Genomic DNA, 19,550 nt, shown 5'->3' with positions numbered 1-19,550 from the left:
AAAGGTTTTGTGGCATTTTCCAAACCCCCACCCTTGCACAAGGACTAGGTATATGAAAACCATTTCTTAACATCTACTGCATTAGTGGCCACCACATGATTACCATAAACCTTAGCACCAACACTAACACCCTTGCCAAATTCAAAAACCATAGAACCAAAACTAGCACCCAACACACCATTACCAGAAAACTTGGCACCAACACTAGTGCCCTTCCTAGATTTTGAAACCATCACACTAGTCTTGATCACACCACTAGAACTAGAAATTGGCACACCAATGCTAGAAATCCTAGCACCAACACAAGCATGCTTGCCAGATTCTAAACCAAAATCAACAACCACCACACTAGAACTAGAATTGGAAGCCACCTCACCATTACTAGAAACTTTGGCACTAGCACTAGTGTCCTTGCTAGATATAAAAGCCATAGTACTAGAGCCAGCATCTAATGAACCATTTCCAAAAACCCTAGCACCAGCACCAATGCCCTCCTAGATTTAGAAGCCATCACACTAGTTATGATCATACCAACAAAACTAGTTACCACAACACCATTTCCAAAAATCCTAGCACCATTGTTACTACTTTTGCAACTAGTACCCCTGCTAGATTTAGAAGCCATCACACCAGTCCTAATCACACACCTAGAACTAGCTACCACTGCGCCAATGTCAGAAGCCCTAGCACCATTGTTACTACTTCTGTAACCAATGTCCTTACCAGATTCATAAGTCATCACACCAATCTTGATTGCACTAGAACCAACTACCACCACACCATTTCTAGAGACCCTAGCACCAATAATAGTGTTAATGCCCTTACATAACTTAGTTGCATACAGATGAAAGAAATATAATAAACATAAGTGACAACAAGATTAAACATGAAACTCAATTTGGGAATAACCACCAATTACAACTGCTTACTAATTTTCACTCTTTTGAAGTGAGCTTTGTCAAGAGCCAACCTTGTTAAAGGTTGCAAAACACACTATTAGGTGTGACCCTATTAGAGGATTTAATAACCTTGTTAGGAATGGCCTTGTCAGAGGTCATTAGACACTTCAATCTAGAAATGCTATTTTGTTAGAAGATTTACAAATAGTTGTTAAGCCAACTCTATTAAGTGATTTAGATCACTGCTACAATGGTTAGAGAGCAATAATGAGATGACCTTCTCTCTAATGCAATTGAATTATTGATTAAAAATCTCAATTCTGACTTATATACTTGATCCTTTCTAATCAAATGTATCTTTGCAGCTCCACAAGGATATTCTTCTTATCCTTGTAATTTTCTTCCTCTAAGCATCTTCAAATCTTCTGCACACTTGCACACATTTAATCCTCAACATGTCCTTATATTTATATCTTACACATTGTCAAGTTAGCTTGAATAAAACTTAGAATAATTAATATTCATCTCCTTAGTCAGCTAGAACCAACATAAAAAACTATTGAACTCAATATGCCAAAACAAGAAAATCCTTCATTAGCCAACCCTACTCGGTAAACACTAACTTAGAAATGATTTTATGATGGGGACACAAGCCAAGCACAGAATGGACACAACAGAAAAAGGGAAATTGTATTAACTATGAAAATAAGCTAGTACATTTAGTACAGAGAAAATAGACTTCATAACATGCCCTATGGGCTTACAATAACATAAATCTGGAGATAATTTCTCCTTTTAGTACTTCCTCTCAAACCCCACTCCGAACTGCCTTTTACAATGCCAGAAATGTCCTTAAATAGACCTCGGAGGGTTAAGGACTAGGAATACATTCTAGAAAGTGCTAGTAGGCATCCATCGACCAAGTAGAAGGCTCCAGAAGCCACGTTAGAAGTTGGTGCAAATCCAGAAGAATCCAAAAATGGTAACCAAACTTTCGGGAGGCATAACTTTTGAACCGTAGCTCCGATTGACGAACTATTTACATTTTTGGAAAGCTCTCGAAGTTCTCTATAGCCCTATGGAACAGCTTTACTCATCCCCCATTTTTCAACCCTTTTGAGGTCATTTAATGCCCCTAACCTGACTTTAAAGCATTCTTAGGAGGTCTCCAAAACCTGAAAAACTGCGATAACTTTCAAACCGTGGGGCCTTTTGACCTGATTCTTTTTCTGGAATGCTCTAAATTACAATTACATTCATCTAGCCAATTTACACTCCTAGTTCACCAAAATGATTGCTCAATTACATACTCCTATTTTTTTGGCATTTATACTTATCCCAAGGTGTTCAAGTACTCTATCCTAGAACACTGATAGTGGAACTATGAGAGTTGGAACCTTTATTTGACCCAAATGGGTATCCAGAAATGAAATTACATGAAACAAAAACTAAGTCTAAGTACATTTTTTTGGGGTGACACAAGATTGCCCTTATACCTATGGATGCTCCTGCATCATTTTCCTATGTTAACCAAGTGAACTTAGTTAACACTGCAAGTTTTTTTCGTAACTAATTGAGCTCGACTAACACTAGTTCCATCCAATTTTCCTTCATTAACCATGAGATCGGTTAACACTCAATCTTCTTTGAACATCTCTCTTTTGCCTGAGTGAACTTGGTAGAAACTATCTTTTAAACTAGGAAAACTCTGGAATGCTTGGTAGACATGGGAAATAGTCTTCTTCACTCAAGTGAGCTTGACATACACTAACTAGAAAAGATATGAAATTTTGTGTAACATCAAAGACAATACACAATCAATCAATTGTTTTCAACACCTAATTCATCATTAATTTCACTATGAAATCTTTCTTAAAACTTATTATCTTCATTTTCATACAAACATTCTCTAGGCATTCTAGACTTGAAATTCTTCTTATACTTTTTCTCTCTTTTAGGAAACTTAGAAGCATAATGACCAAATTCATTATAAGTCCAACATTTTAAGATTCTCTTACCACCCAGTTCTCTTCTTTCAAGTAGGGGAATTCCTTCTTCAATTCTTATATCTTCTTCAGATTAAGATCTACTACTGCTAGCATAATCTCCACTAGTGCTTGTGCTTCTTGATAAACAATGGTTAATACTCAATGCACTAAACATTATTTCCACTCTAAAAAAATCTCTAGATTGCTTCAAGCTCACTTCTATTTTTTCTAGTCTACCAAGTAGAATCTCTCTGTTAAACTTCTCAGTGTAGGGTATTGCTAACTCAATCATTTGTTGTGTTCACTTGCATGGTAGAGTAAAAGTTTTGATGATCTTCCAAATAATCTCATCTGCAGTATTTGATTCATTGCAAGACTTAATTCCTACAAAACTTTCTAATATCCTACCAATATAACTTCTTATAGATTTATCTTCCATCATTTTATCATCTTGAAATAAATGTATCCAATTCTACAATTTGATTCTTTTAGCATACACATCACCTTCAAAATGTAGTTTCTAAATGTTTCCAAATTTTATGAGATGTCTCTAAGGATTTTACCTAACTATATTCATTTTCAAAAAGAGATGGAAATAATTCTTCTTTGGCAAGCATATTAGACATAAATAGATCTCTTTTGACTTCACTACATTCCTTAGGTTTTCTTTCTTCCACAATCTTCTTTTCATTCTTTGTCATTAGCCAATACCTTGGATCTATACATAGAAAATGAGTCTTCATCTTTTCCTTCTAGTTGTCATAGTTAACTCAATAAAATTTAGGACTTTCTTTTCTAAAGTGACTTGTCATTGATCTGGTTAAGTTGTTAAGCTTTTCCTTCAAGGACCTGATGTGCTAATAGAAATTGTTAGAAAAAAAATTCCACCAAAATAACTGAGAGGGAGGGGGATAAATAATTTATCCAATTGTTAAAACTTTTATCAACTTTATTAACCCTTAACCATGTGAACAATATAACCAAAAACCATATGAAGATACACATACACATTTAACAACTTTATTAACCCTTAACCATATGAAGATGCACATGCACAATAAAACCAAATATGTTAACTAGGGAAACCCTTGAGCAGAGGGAAAACCCTAGTGGGGATGGTACCCACAAAATTATGTACTAATATAAAATTTCCTTGTAAGAGGATGGACTCTCTTAGGAGCCAATGAAATGCATTTAGTACATATCAGTCCCTGTTAGGAGACTTTGAATCCCTATTACGAGATCCCAACCATGTTAGGAGTTATAGAAGGAAGATCAACCCACTACCCAAAAAAATCTAGTGGAAAGACCATTGAACTTACTATGTAATTGATCTCTATACTAATCCTTACAAAATAACTGAAATGAATAACTCAAACTCCTTTTTCCTCTTGACTAGACCAAAACCTCTTTTAGATCTCAAAACCAAATCACCAACTTCATATATCAGTTGTACAATTTGCACTTCATCTCTCACATCATACATCACCAAAAGGAAAATAATATTCCTTTATACCATATCCTAAAAATAATTCATTGTGTTAGCCTTGAAGCTTTCCTAATTAATTATAATAGGACCTCATTAAGATATTACAATTATTTTACAATTACACAACACTATCAGCTCATAGTCTTTATAACTTCTCAAACATGTGACCTTTGATCTTGTGCACTGATTGATGTCATCATCATGTTGTCTACTATCACTATCTATTTTTTCTCATCATGATTATATATCAATTAGGAGATACAATCCAAACATTAGAAACCACTTCTTAGGTACTCTATCTACATATTATCCTCTGTAATTCTAGAATAACTCTTGCATGTCTTTGACTCTCTTTATGTGCACTTTTCCACTTCATTGGGATACAATTTAGAACTTAATTTCACTTGATCTTATCATCAATACATAGTTTGTACGACATCATTTTCTATCCGCTACTTCACTGGTCTTCACAAGAACAATACTATGTTGACATCAATGACAAACACAGTCATGAATGCAACATGTCAATGATGCTAATAGTCTCTACAGTGCTTAGGATACTCCCCCAAAGGAATATCATCAGAATTCATGCTAGCATAGACACCTTGCATCCAAGGTCACTAGAGGACATGCCCAATAATATTAGAACACAAAACTTTAAGACTTCAAAACTATGTAGATATAATCATTTTTCATCCTTTATCAAGAACTCAAGCTTAGTTTGAAATTACTTATAGTGTAAAGTTAATTATGAAAATAATCATCTAAATCAATCAACCATCAATTAATCATACAAGATAACTTGTTATAGGGCTATCAATTTTGATTTATAGATAATTGTGATTTTGTACAAGTTATCATGTAACATGAAACATGAAAACACATCTACAATATCCCAATGAGTTTTATTTCATGCAAATTGTTTAGCCTTAAAACACAAGCACTTTAATAGGACTACATAATTCCTCTTTATAGGGAAACTAAGCCATTCAATTATGATGTGAAAGGGAAAGATGATAATCTCCTAATATAATTCCACTTCCAACCCAAATTAGATTAGCAAGGACCCAAAAGGAGAACGGTGCTAATACTAATCTAGATTATTGGAGGAACACATGATAAGGAAACATACTCTTTGGCCCTTTGATAGGATAATGTGAATGTGAAACTGAACTAATTTCTTAAGAAATATAAAACTAGGGTAAAGATATGAAATGTAAAAGACTCAACTTGAAATCCATAGAGGAAGATATATTTATGCTCAATAACTTTTAGATCTAAAACTTTTTTGAACTTTCAATCAAAAATCACAGAATAAAATAATGAGAGGAATGAAAACTAGAAATTTCCTTGAAATCTAAGAATAAAGGACTAGGTCAGCTTAGATGTACATCCTACAACCAAGTTAACGTAGTCCATGGCTCCAAAACTAATGACTACAAAAAACTTGTGAACTGCAGGTTCCATAGCTACAATTTTTTTTGCTCCCAACCTACAAATCAATATAGAAAAGAAAGGTTTGGGGGTTGGGGTCTGATGAGGACTTGTCTTGGTCAAGTGCTAAGTTATGGAATTAACCATAAATGAGAAATGTAAATGTAACTATAAAGAGCAAGATAAATGTTAGGATTCACCTTGGCCGTGTGTATGTGTTGAGCTATTATTTTGCACGATGCATAATAGCAAAAATCCTTTCAAATCTCTCTCTCTCTCTTGAAAAGATAATAAATGACCAACTCCAAGGTTTTGGATGGTTTTTTTAAACCTTTATGGGTATCTAAATTGAAGATACACGTGAATTTTTACAAGGAGGCTTTTGCTGGTACCTACCAATTTGCATAGCTTTGTTAAAACGTAACCACAAAAAGATATATTTTCTATTTTCTATTTTATGGTGAATGTAATTTCTAACCAATGCAACTATATGAATTTATATTTTAACCAAATGTTTAAAATAAAATAACAAAGATAGAGTAATGAGAGATTAAAGAAAAGTACTGAAAGGGAAATTCCTAATGGACTTAAGACAAAGTAAAAAAATTTCTATGAATTAAATTATCAAAAGGATCTAGTAGGAAACTAGTGAAATTAGGAGCTGGGCTTCCTCAACTTCACTAATGCAATTGTTGATTGGAATTTTAATAAAAAATTTAAAACAATCACCGTTCATCAAATCATGAGGCCATGGAAAGTGCACACACATGAAACAAAATGCTATGTAAGATAAATAGTAATCCTTTCTCCAATTCATCACAACAATTGAATTTGTTAACATAAGACAAACACTAGAATTAAAAGATCACACAGTTATCACAATACAATAAAACCATTAGCTCCATTATTATTCATAAGCATGCAATCACAAAAATAATAGACCCCGACAATATTTACTACACTTAGAATGAGAGCACCAATAGCATATATTATTGCATCAAGATATCAATCTTGAATACATATTACATCCATTTATTTAAAAGAAATACTCTCCTCCTTTTGTTTTAGGAGTGAGAGCTCTTCTAATGAAAACTCATGCTAAAAAATTAATAAAATAAAGTTATTTACATACAAACTAACTCTCTAAATGGTGCTACGTAGCTCTCCACCCTTGTTTAATTATATCAATTAATGAGTGCATGAAACTTTACATGACTTAAACAATAAAAGAAGAAGAAGAAAAGAAGAGAGAAGCTATCTGATGATTTGGGAGTCACTAATAGATCTAAAAATGGAAGCTCAACCTTCTCTAGTTGTATTTGGGAGTTGAACTATCGTTAAAACACGTTTTTGATGCATGGAATGCTCTAAAATAGCAACTCACAGTTAACTATCAACACACTACTTCTTCTTAAAAATTATTGATGCACCTATTAATTTAGTGCACATCTAAAAAGAACACCTTGAAAAAGTGCACCTTGGTGACAAGACCCAAAAACACAAAAAAAAATCTAAGTATCAAAACTTTATTTCCAGCATCTGAGTTTTCTTCCCCTTTATACCAAAATGATGTCTAGATGCTAGCCTTTAAATTTCTAAATAATCTCCACTACTTCCTTAGCCTCTAATAAATCTAGTGACTCATACTTATTTCATACTAGATGGTGGCAGTTACTTACTTCTATCCTTGTATCAACAAAATCCTCTAGCATAGAATCTAGTTCCAAAAATGCATCTTCTATTTGAAATACTTACCTAACATCATCTTCACATGAAGCCATTTTGAATGAAGCCCTGAATTTTTGAAATATTATCTATACCAATGAGAGTTTGGTTCTTGATTCATCTTCAAAAATCTCAAGGCTGGTGGCATTGTAGTATTTGTCTACTTCCAAAAATTTCCCTTAAGCTTTATTATTTATTTGTTGAATATCGTCATATATCCCTTCCAATTCTTTATATCCTAAAGATATCATCTTTTTCCAATCATCAAGCTTATATAACTCACCTACAAAATAAATTTCCATTAGCATCTAGTACCTTGGCCCTTTTATAGATTTCAATGCTTGTATATCATTGGCCTAGGTATGCACTTCATCCATTATCCCAACATCTTGGTTTACAATGGTAACCAATTTGTCGACAATACTTTGGATTTTGTGTAGAAGGTTCAAATTACCTTCTATTATTTGTACTCCTCTTTGATCAAAACTATGACACCATCTCTGGAAAGTGTTCAAAAATGAATCCATCTGTTGCCATGTCTCCTTTCTATCCAATGAAACTCCCAAAGTAATTTTAGGATTATTAGGGTCTATAGGACCCACTACTTCTGATGGGACTCAAAATTGCATCCCTATTTTGAGTAACATTTTAATGTTTTAGTCAAAATGAGCTCGTATAAATGCTCTTCTTGCATGCATACTCGGCTATCATTTTGAGGAATATGAGGCTTTTTATGTTTCTAACACCTTGCATTTAGTATATCCATGCATCCCATGATGATAAATTTCTATTCTAAATTATTTTGTGAAGTGTCATTTTGAGCATTATTTAGATTTGCATTTTTGCTTCAGTGTTAATCAGTGACAGGAAGCCTAGTTTGTAATTGAATATCTTGCACTTAGTAAAGTTTCATGACTCACCGCTTTGGGAGTTTTTAATATGCATATAAAAGAACTTTTTTTCATTTTTCAAGTCATATTGATATATTTTGACTAGGTTTTGAATCCCTCAAAGTTGGTTGTTTACTATTGTCATGCTAATGCATATTTCTCAGAATTTTGGGAAGCCCTATTTGACCAATTATAACTTTGACCTAGTTGACCAATGTGAGAAATTTTATTTTGAATTGTATTTTAGAGTTCAAATAGATGATATGTTCTAGATTTGAGCTTATAAAAATTTTGTTTGAATAATTTTCAAACATGATTCCAAATGTAATTTATGAAGTTTTATTGGTGTCTATCAGTACCCCTATTTGGGATGTTGTAACTCTGAATCCATAATAGATGAGAGAAAATAATTTTTACCATTGTGTTCTACTCTAAAAATACTTTAAGTGTGTCATTTCTCATGTCTTGAAAAATCTTTTTGCACACTTTTCTAGGTCCATTCCATTTGTGAAAATTAATGTTCTGGTAATGTTCCCAATTATGCAATTCTGAGAACCCAACTTCGCATGCTTGCCAAATTTTCCTATCCTAGTTATTTGTCATGAACCCAAATCATAGATTTCTATTCTACTTGTGACATTGAACTAATGCCCCAAGTTTTGTGCCCCTAGGTGTCTATTTGATCTATTTCAAAGTCAATACCAAATACATTTTATTATTTTCTGACATGTTTGTTTGCAGGCAGTTTCAAGTAACTTTGGTAGTCAATATCTTTTTACCCAGATGTCATTATCATACAAGATCTAAAAAAGTAAGAGAATATGAACTAGAGAATCATCTGTCAGATCTCAATGCCCAGTTGTTGAATTCAATCAGTTTTTCAAGTTGGCTTAGAGGCCTTCCTACCAAAAAAACATAGTTTGCAAAAACAAGCTAAGCTCAATTTTAAATGATCAAGTAGTGGTCAAATTTTGTTTTAATTAGTGCTAAGTGTTCTTTGGATCAGTTTGAGATATCAGGTGTTTGAGCTGAAAAAAAAAATTAGCTGAGCCCACCTTTGGACCTAACTTTTTGTGGCTAGCTTTCATGTCAAAGTTTCAATATGGTAGTAGATATGCATTTGTAGCCTGATTCGCCAAATCTAAAAGTCTTGAGAGATGGTAAGGTATAGACCAAATTAGGGATGGAGCCCTATGTAATCATGACTAAATGAACTATAAATAATCAAATGTGATTTATTTTCTTTCTCAAATGCATAGCAATAGAGTGCAATCTTTTCTAGGGCCAAAGGAGCTTGAATCAAGTGTGCATCACCTCCTCAAATAAATCATTTATGTCAAAAGAAGACTCTTTCAAAATTCTAGTCTATTTCCAATTCCCATGTTTCTAGCAAAAAGATTAATTGGTTCCATTTATAATCTTTTAAATGCACACCATATTAATTGATTCTTGCATTCTCTCATCTTGATGATGGATCATAGAGTGTGATCCAAAATGTTGATGCTAAAAATTATACACACAATCAAATATAGAAATAGATTACATGTAAAAATGGATTGTAGAAACCTAATAAAACTCCATTGGAGAGCCAAAGTGAATTTTGAAGGCTATGTGGAAGAGTCCTAATGGGACTATTCATAAAATTTTGAATGGTACTATGTTTAGGGAACCTATTTTATGTAAGAATGCTCCTCGACTTGTTCCAAGGTGGACTAAACCTATATGCATTGGATGACATGAATTTGGTGACCAATATAAAGAAACCAATGCAGTGATTAAGGGATCTGACAAGCTCAAAATGGTTTTTGTTCTAGAGAATGGAGGTGAAACCATAGAGTTGGAGGTATATGACTTTAAAGGAGATGGAGGAATAGCATTAGCTATGTACAATACTGATGAGTCTATTCATGCATTTGGCATTGATGCATCAATAGAAATAGCTTATGAGAAGAAATGGCCACTTTACCTAAGTACTAAAAATACAATTTTAAAAAATATGATGGAAGGTTTAAAAATATCTTCTAGGAGGTTTATGAGGCCAATTGGAAATTTAAATATGAAGTAGCAAGTATCTGGTATGAACATAGGCTTATTGATGATATGGTAGCCTATTTTTTGAAGAGTGATGGTGCCTATGTTTGGGCATGCAAAATTATGATGGTGATGTGCAGAGTGATTTCCTTGTGTAGGGATTTGGATCTCTTGGTCTGATGACATCTGTCCTAGTTTGCCTTGATGGAAAGATTATTGAGGCTAAAGTAGCTCATGGTATAGTAACTCAACATTTTCATGTTCACCAAGAGGGAGGTGAAACTAGCACAAACAACATAGCTTCTATCTTTGTATGAACACGTGGGTTTGCACATAGGGAAAAATTAGATGAAAATCCAAAACTACTTGAATTTTTAGAGAAACTAGAAGCTTCCTATATAGGAACTATTGACAAAAGAGAATGATTTAAGGTACCATTTGCATAAAGGAATCACTAACAAGGAAATATATTGTCTTATATGTGCACAAAAAGTAAAAGTGATTGAAATGCGAGAGGCAATTGGTGATTGCCACCTAGGAGCATTCAAAACCATGGAAAACATTAACATTGTGTTTGAAGGCAAAAGGCTCAGGGAAATTTTTTTAAATTCAAAGGGAAATAGCTAAAATCACTTAGTCCCACATTTTTAAAGTGGGGAAATCTTTTATTTTTTAAATACCTAAGCACTAGACATGTTAGTGTCTTAAGAGACACATGACTTTTGAAGCCACAAGCTTGCATAAGGGCCCACTTAGATGGATGGCTAGCAACAATGATGGCATCAGAAAATTTTTAATGTAAAATGAAGATGATAGATGGTGATAGAAGTAGATACATGGTTCCCAAGAAGACCAATGAGAAGGTTCCATGTGGCACAAAAATCAAGGCAAGCCCAAAAATTTTTATGGTCGCAGTAGTTAGAAGGTGGTTAAGCCTAACCATGATGAAGTCACGAAATGATTAAGTTAACCATGTCACAACTTTGTATTAATTAGTGTTAAGTCAGTAAAAAAGGCTCTAAAGGTGTGAAATGGGCTAATCACATGGTCGCAGCTATTAACCTATGATTAGTAAAAGAAGGTGTGGAGTTCAAAATTGGTTAATCGTGTGGTCACTTGAGTTAAGGTGTGGTTAAGGGTTAAAGATTTGAGTGCATGAGAAGATGACATATTGTGGAGCCTTATTATGAAGCAATGAGGTGGCCGATCTATCCAATAGGATCACAATATGTGGCACCTAGTTGGCAATCAACTCAAGGTTTGACAAAGGTGGAGTTAGAGGTAATATGTGAAAAAGTTGGAATATTTAAAAATATTCAAAAAAATTCTTCCAAAAGTTTGAACATGCATTCTTAGATTTGAGAATTTAAAAATAAATTTGGATATATTGTAAGGTTCAAACTATATTGAATTTTTAAAATTTTCAAACTTTTATAGTGATCTAAACATGACCAAGGGCCAAATTTTTCAAACAAGCATGAGGAGCTTCATATTTATCCAAAATATAGAGTGCAGTATACTGTTGAAAAGGGGAGAAAGTGAATTTACCATTTTTATAGTTAGAAAATGTGCAGGTATTCAGCGATAAAAAATATAGGCAATTTTGTAAAAATAGGGGCATTCTCAGCAAAATGACCATTTTTCATCGTGAAGCTTTAGATTCAATTAGAAAACAATCATAGAAGTTTGTTGGCTCCAATTTTGGGGGGAAAATAATTTTAAGAGTATCATTTTGTCTCTAAAAGTCATTTAAAATTGGTTTTGGCATGAGTTTTAATGACATTTGTATCTTTTTGCAAATCAGTTACATGTTTCCATCTTTTGAAGATATTTTGATTAGTTAGTAGAGGTAAGAGGACAAGATCTTATTTTTAGTTGCAGAAAGAGAGTAGAGAGAATTTTTCATCATTAGGTGGAAATTTTTCAAGTGGACAAATGGTAGTACCATAGTAGATCTACGATTTCTTCCATTCTTTATAATCTCTTCTCTTCTCTTTCTTTAGGGTTGTTGATGGTTGGCTATTGTCTAGACTATTGAGTAGAGCTCTAGCTATAATCCTATTGGTGTTTTGAAACAATATAGGTTTCAAATTACCCTGATGAGAACAAGACACATCTAGGGGTAGCTAACTCCCATCCTTAACATGTCCTTTTAGATACCAGGTCAACTATAAGGCTAAACCCTTCTTCTACTTTAGGCTCTACAAAACCTAGGTGGGTGGACCTCAGATTCAATTTATATGGTACCGGTGCTAAACATATTCTTGAATCTATTAATAGTAGATGAAACCCTTATTCCTCCTATTGAATCATGCAATAACATAGATCTACAATAGCTAAATACAAGATAATGCAATTCATAAGTTGAATGAGGGTTAGACTTTGAATAACTTTCAACATAAAGGGAAAAGATGATTTAATACATTGATAACAACAAGACCTAGGTCTGAGCAACAAAACTGAATGATCGTATAGCTGATCAATGCCTTATCTATTGGATAATTGCATGATTTATAACTATACATCTTATGGAAATCTTTGACATAACTCCTACATCAAGATCCTTGATCTATCTTTCACCTTATGAAGAGACATCTACATCAAAATGAATCTCATACTCGACCTATCCCACCATGAAGTCTGCAAACCCTATGATAAATATCAAGAAATTACATGGCTCTTTGTTCCATAAGTAAGATACTTCAACCACATGCATTTTTTAAACAAAATGCAACCTAATTTATGCTCTTGTTTCACAAATTAGAAGAAATTACAAATCCATATATAGGAGATGAGATTCAAAATGAATGTAAACCCTTTGTTGTGTTTTATTCATTTTCCTTGAAAACAAATACATGAAAGATGTATAGAAATGACTCACAAATCACCTAACAAATGAGAGCTATTTGCATAAAACTTAATGCTACCCATTACAAGTGAGATTGCTGAAGGAAATTATATCACAGTCATGGAAACATATCAAAAACTAGAACCAAAAAATGGTATCACAATAGTAAATCCTTTTTCTCCAAAACTGGAACCAACTGTTTTCACAGTGAAAAATTAGAACCCTTACAATGAGAAAGGAAGAGAATGATATAGAGGAATGAATTCTCAAATCTTCTCTATGTCTGACATGTGTCCACTTGGAAAACTTCCTATTGTAGATGCAAAACCTCTTTCTTCTTTCTACCCCTAAGATCTGATATGGTTCTCATAATTATTTTGTAACAACCTTGAAATATCTCTTGTTCAATGATGAAAACCATTCTGTTTGACAAAATATTTGAAAACATCTAGAATACTGATAAAACCTTCATTTAACTAACTTAGATGTGACAAAACTTTCCCATAACCACATTCATGTTGCCTTTTGTGTTTATTTAGTTCATCACTTTACTAAAAATTGGAACTGAACTACCCCAACTACATGAAAATGCAAATTGGGTACCTAAGAAAAATCCCTACATAACTCGAACCAATGACCACCTATGCAAAAACAAACTCCAGAATTATAAAGTTTGTCTTCTCTAATTTCTGACAATATATAATACTCCTATATGGACTTAGCAGGAACTTCCAAAATTTTATTTTGAAAACCAAGCTCCAGTCAATCTCTTCAGACAACATTATTGCAAATATTAAAACTTTCCTAAAGTTTGCACTATAGGATATAACTTCAAATTTATTTAAAAATTTGACTTGCATGTTCTTTTTTGGGAAAAACATTTAAAAAATCAATTTTAAAGCCTATTTGAAATTTCCCTGATTTTTTAATTTGGGTCAAATTTGTTTGACCATTCTTCTGACACATGTCATCTTGTGATTGGCTAATTCTTACTTAATCATCTAACACCTAACATCTAGACACCACATTGCATCATCTCATTGGCTACCTATTTTTCCACATCATCATGCCACATCACCATGCCACATTATTGGTCACTATGTCACTATCCTAGTTAGCATTCTACCACTTCATCACAACATAATGACCTTGCAACACATGTCATTCTCTACCACATCAATACCTCAAGAAGTGTGCAATGTATGAAACCTTTGCCACTTGTCAATTTTTGACTCATCCACATTATTGCCAACTCATTGCCACATGTCACCTATTGGTTAGGTCACCATGTTGCTTGGTTAACAATCAAGAAACTTCACTTTGGTGACATGGTAACTGCTGTCAGATCTACCACGTGGCATGATCTGGTGACCTTTAATCTTAGATTTCCACGTGCTACCACTTTTCATCATGCTATTGGTTACCTTAACTGCTAGCTGGGTCTACACTTCTTATCAAATTTTTATGGTTTTAAGGGAGATCACCATGTCACTTGCTAGAAAACCTCCCATTTTCTAGAGGTAATATAGTAACCACCAAAATCTAATGACCTTCTCTAATGGGCTTCCACATCAGTGATGAAATCAACATCTTGGTTGGTGTGTTCATTCAAAAGTTCTTAACGTCATTATCTAGCTGGCTAACCTCCATGGTTCCCACCAAGCTCTTGCTCCTATCTTCAAAAGGCAGATGTCTTTAAGACATTTCATGTTAAGTGTGTTATTGTATTTAAACATTACAAAGGTTCCTACATGGGCAATGTGGGACTAATTCTTTTCATGGTTTTCTCTTCCATCCGTGCTATTGTGCACTCCCTCTTCATGAACCTTACGAAAACCTCCACCGTTGGAGCATTTCATTGAATCACTCTGCCTTTGCATGGGGGTTTAGCAATGAAGAACTCAACTATCTTTCACTCCCCTACTATAGATTTCTTCTAATTGAAGAGATCCACTGGTCTTTTGGCACCTTTCAATGGCCTCCTCCCATGAGAGCTCTTTGGTCATTAAAAAGAGCCAATACTCTCAAATGTTTCAGGTGGCTTCTCCTTCAACACCACCTCCATACTACTTCAAATGCCACCTCCTCCATTCTCTTTCATGGGGTTTCCTTCAAAATATTATTGTGGACCATAACTTTAAATGCATTTGAACTTCAATTATCCCAATTTATTCATTACTGCATCTCAATTTTTGGCACATTTTGACATTTCTCTGAACTGTCATTCCATGCAATTTCCTTGGTTGCAAAAAGCTTTAATATTCTTTTATGTTGCTTTCACAATAGGTACATAACAAGATTACATTATTGCAAATTTCCATGTGAAAATTGGATTTTGTAATTCTTTGTCAAAGCTTTATGTTCTGTGTTCTTTGGCCATATTATATTGCCATCGATTGCCAGTTTTTCTAACCCAATTTCTACATTCTGATCTTTCTTGTGTGATTCTACCAAACATTTTATATCATCCTTCTCTTCTTTTAAACTTTATTTATTGAGGCCAACAATCCTTTTCCATTAGGGTAGAGGACTTCCTCCTATATTGCCGCCTCTCTCCAACTACCTTGCCTCCTTTGATGGTGCCTTTCTTGCATCCTCTTCAAACATGGGTTTGCCCTACTATTCCCTCTTTAATATGGGATCCCTTCTTCCTCAGAAAAGTCACTTTGTGAAGACTTCTTCCTGACATTTTCTATTTCAATGCTTGTCCTTCCATCAAAACAAAACATGTTGTCTATGTTGGTGGAGTTGTCCACATGTTTTACCACATAGAAACCTACAAGCTAGCAAAATTTAGAACTATTTGAAATCCACTCCAACCCCTTTCCACAAAGGGTGTCTCTAGAACCACATGGCACCTGAACCTGAGTGTTTGGATCAACTGCAAACAAGGCACAAGAATAGGCCTAAAAAAAAATAGAGTCGCAAAAGGGCTTACATATCACTGATGATCTTGGTCTAATACCAACATGGGGATAAAAAATTGAACATTAAAAAAAAAATCCATAAAGCTACACATTCCTCACTATACAAAGATGAAACCAAGTTCGCAATTCCCCATTGAGTAGTTAAAGAAATTATTTCAACCTTTGACTCATTCATTATAAAGAAACCCAAACTTGCTTCCTTTGATATCAAATTCTAAATAAGAAAATCTTCACAAAGTCCACAACAACCTCTACATTCTCCATAAAATAGAACTCACTTCTATTCATTAACACATTTTTCTTGTCTACTCCACTCAATGATCGGATTATTGTCTACAACATGGGATTCTCACTATTAGCAATCTTCCTAGACCTTTGGTTTTATCTTTCCTGTTAACACTTGATTTCATCAATCCTTGCAAAACTTTAAAGAAAATCAAAGTGTCTTGTGCAAAAATACTTGATGATAAGTACACATTTTGATGGAATCCTTTTATGTCAAACACTTGATATGTTGAATTGATCTAATGAACATATGATATATATTCAAATCATCATCCATCACTAAACTACCAATTAAAACTCTTTTAAACTCTTTTTTTGCAACTTGTTGACTTAGTGCAAGGATGTCCTTTGATTGGCCTTAAAAATTGACCCAAACAATTGGTCGAGCTCTAAAATCAAACACACTGATTCAATATTATGTATACTCTTACCTTATCAAATCTCATCTCATGATGAATTTGGGGTCAAAAGATATTGACCATTGGAGTTGCCTTCTTAGAACTACCTGCAAGAAAACATGTCAGGAAACCATAAAATACATTTAGAATTGGCTCTGAAAATAGGGCAAGTTGACACTTGGGGCAACCAAAACTGTGACATTGGTTCACTATCATGAGGAAAACATGGATCTATGATTAGGGCTCATGATGAATAACAAGACGCAAATAGAAAGTGGTCAAATTGGGTTATCCAAAATTTGCAGACTAAAACACTAGCAAAAAAATGGTATTTGCAAAAGGAATGGACCTAGGAAAGTATGTAGACAGATTTGTCAAGACTTAAAAAATGGAACAATTAAATTATTTTCAAAGGAGAACATAGTGGTATAATCCATTTGATCTCACCTATCAAAAATTTGGAGATATGACATCACGAACATGGGTACTGACCAATCTGCACTTCTTGACAATAGTAAAACATCATAAATTACATTTGGAATCGCATTTGAAAATGGGTCAAACAGATTTATCATAAGCTCAAAATTGAAACATAGCAAGTCTATGACTTCTAAAATGTAAGAATAAAGGAATTATTTCATTTTGGTCAACTAGGTCAAGGTTATAACAAGTTAAACAAGGCTTCCTAGGATTCAGAACAAATTGCATCAATACAACATCAATAAATGACCAACTTTGAGGGATTCAAAACCTAGTCAAACAAATTCAAAATGACTCAAAATATGAAACATAGATTCTCTAGTATGGACACTAGACACTCCCAAAGTGGTGAGTCATGAAACATTACTAGGTATGAGATATTCAATTGCAAACACAAGCTCATGTCGTTGTTTGACACTTGGGCAAAAATGCAGAATTGGAAAATGCTCAAAACAGAACTTCACAGAATGGCTCAGAATGAAAATTTACCTTCATGGAACACATAGACACATTGAATGAAAGGTTTTAGAAACATTAAACACCTCTTAGGCCTCAAATTTATAGCTAGGTACACATGCATCAAAAAGCGTTTATAGGGCTTGCTTTCTCAATGGTACTCAAAATTAGGGCTTCAATTTTGAGTCCCAACATATCCCACCATTCATGCCCAACATTTCTATCTATATTTGAACAACATTAATGGAGTTAATATATATAGTTTTAGTCTATTTAGTTATTTCATGAGTTAAATTCATGCATCCTCATGTATTTTTTTCAAGGAAATAAATAAAATGTAGCAATTAAGTTTTTTCTTTAGTCTAATTTTTGTCTCCTATTTGTGTTGTCTATAATGTTTTGTGATTTCTGAACAAAGAGTTTAACCAACTACCAAAGATCTCCAAGCATCACCACTGAATAAAACAAACATAGACAAGAAAACATAAGAGATCAACCAAGCTGAAAGAAAAAAGATGACTTGAAAATTAGCTAAGTCTGAAATCCTGAAGCCCTAAAATTTGGCTAAATTTGAATTTCTAAAGCCCTAAAACTTCCTAGAATCTTTATCTTAGCTAGGAGAGGTCTGGTACTTATCTCAAAATACTCATCACACATATTAAAATATACTTAATTATAAGGAATTAAATAAATTCTCGCACGAGGAAGTGTAACACACCTTGCAAGAAATTGTCATCCACACGAGAAAGTGCACCAAATGGTGTGAGAAAGTACATGTCCCAATAGAAAAAATTGGTGTTCAGTTTCACATGAGGAAGTGCAAAGTTGTGTGAAGAAACTCAACACACCATGTGAGTACTTGTATTCTTACATGAGAAACTACAATTTCACGTGAGAATCCAGAACAACAAGCCAAAAAACAATAAAGGAAGAAAACTAGAACATGAATTCCTCTACACCAAGGAGTACTGGATACACATTTTGAGGCAAGGACACTCGAACATGATACTAAAACATGGAAATAGCATCTAACCATCTAACAAGTAGTAAAGGGAAAGAACAAAAGGAACATCACAATACACTAAAAGTAGTATAACAGTAAATAGAATTAGCATCGCAATGAACAATACAACCAAACTAAGTACGCATTTCCTCCCAACCATAATGGCATCATAAGACTATTATGGGCCCTAGCCATCCCCTACACATAACATCCCAAGCTATCGACCAAATTGTTGGTACTATCATAAAAGGGATGTCACTACTAAAACAAGCTACAACATAAGCATAAGGAAATCTAACATGCTAAAACTAAAGCATAAGATAATCCTACGAAGTAGATAAAACCATCTATTATATGTTAATCAACATAATAAGGGAATGTGTCAAAACTAACATCATCTAAACATGATATACAAGCATTCCAATGATAGCATAAATCACAAGAAAACATACTATAGAACCCAAAGTACCAAGTGAAAACATCCAACAATGGTCATACTAGGACAAAAGACCATCTCTGTACACAAGACCCTAGTAGTGGTATAGGTTGCTATGCCTCCCAACCATGTGGAACCCATAGGCCCATTCCCGCTATGTTGATGGAGATAACAATCCAACTGCAAACACACACAAAGAAAACATCCATGTCTAACACTCACGCTAGGTAGTATGATGATTGAAACCAAGACATAAACAAT

General features: G+C 33.8%; 1 pseudogene; it reads left to right on the top strand.

Annotated features, from left to right (window-relative positions):
- The first annotated feature begins 8,942 nt into the window (after window positions 1–8,942).
- On the top strand, window positions 8,943–10,881 carry LOC149554072 (isocitrate dehydrogenase [NADP], chloroplastic pseudogene; annotated as a pseudogene).
- The last annotated feature ends 8,669 nt before the right edge of the window (window positions 10,882–19,550 follow it).

This window comes from Cupressus sempervirens, chromosome 6, assembly GCF_028749045.1.
Source record: "Cupressus sempervirens isolate cs-2001-9-10 chromosome 6, ASM2874904v1, whole genome shotgun sequence".
In the NCBI taxonomy this organism is placed as follows: Eukaryota; Viridiplantae; Streptophyta; class Pinopsida; order Cupressales; family Cupressaceae; genus Cupressus; species Cupressus sempervirens.
The sequence above is the reverse complement of the archived record's forward strand: the minus strand, read 5'-3'. Positions and strand labels throughout refer to the sequence as shown.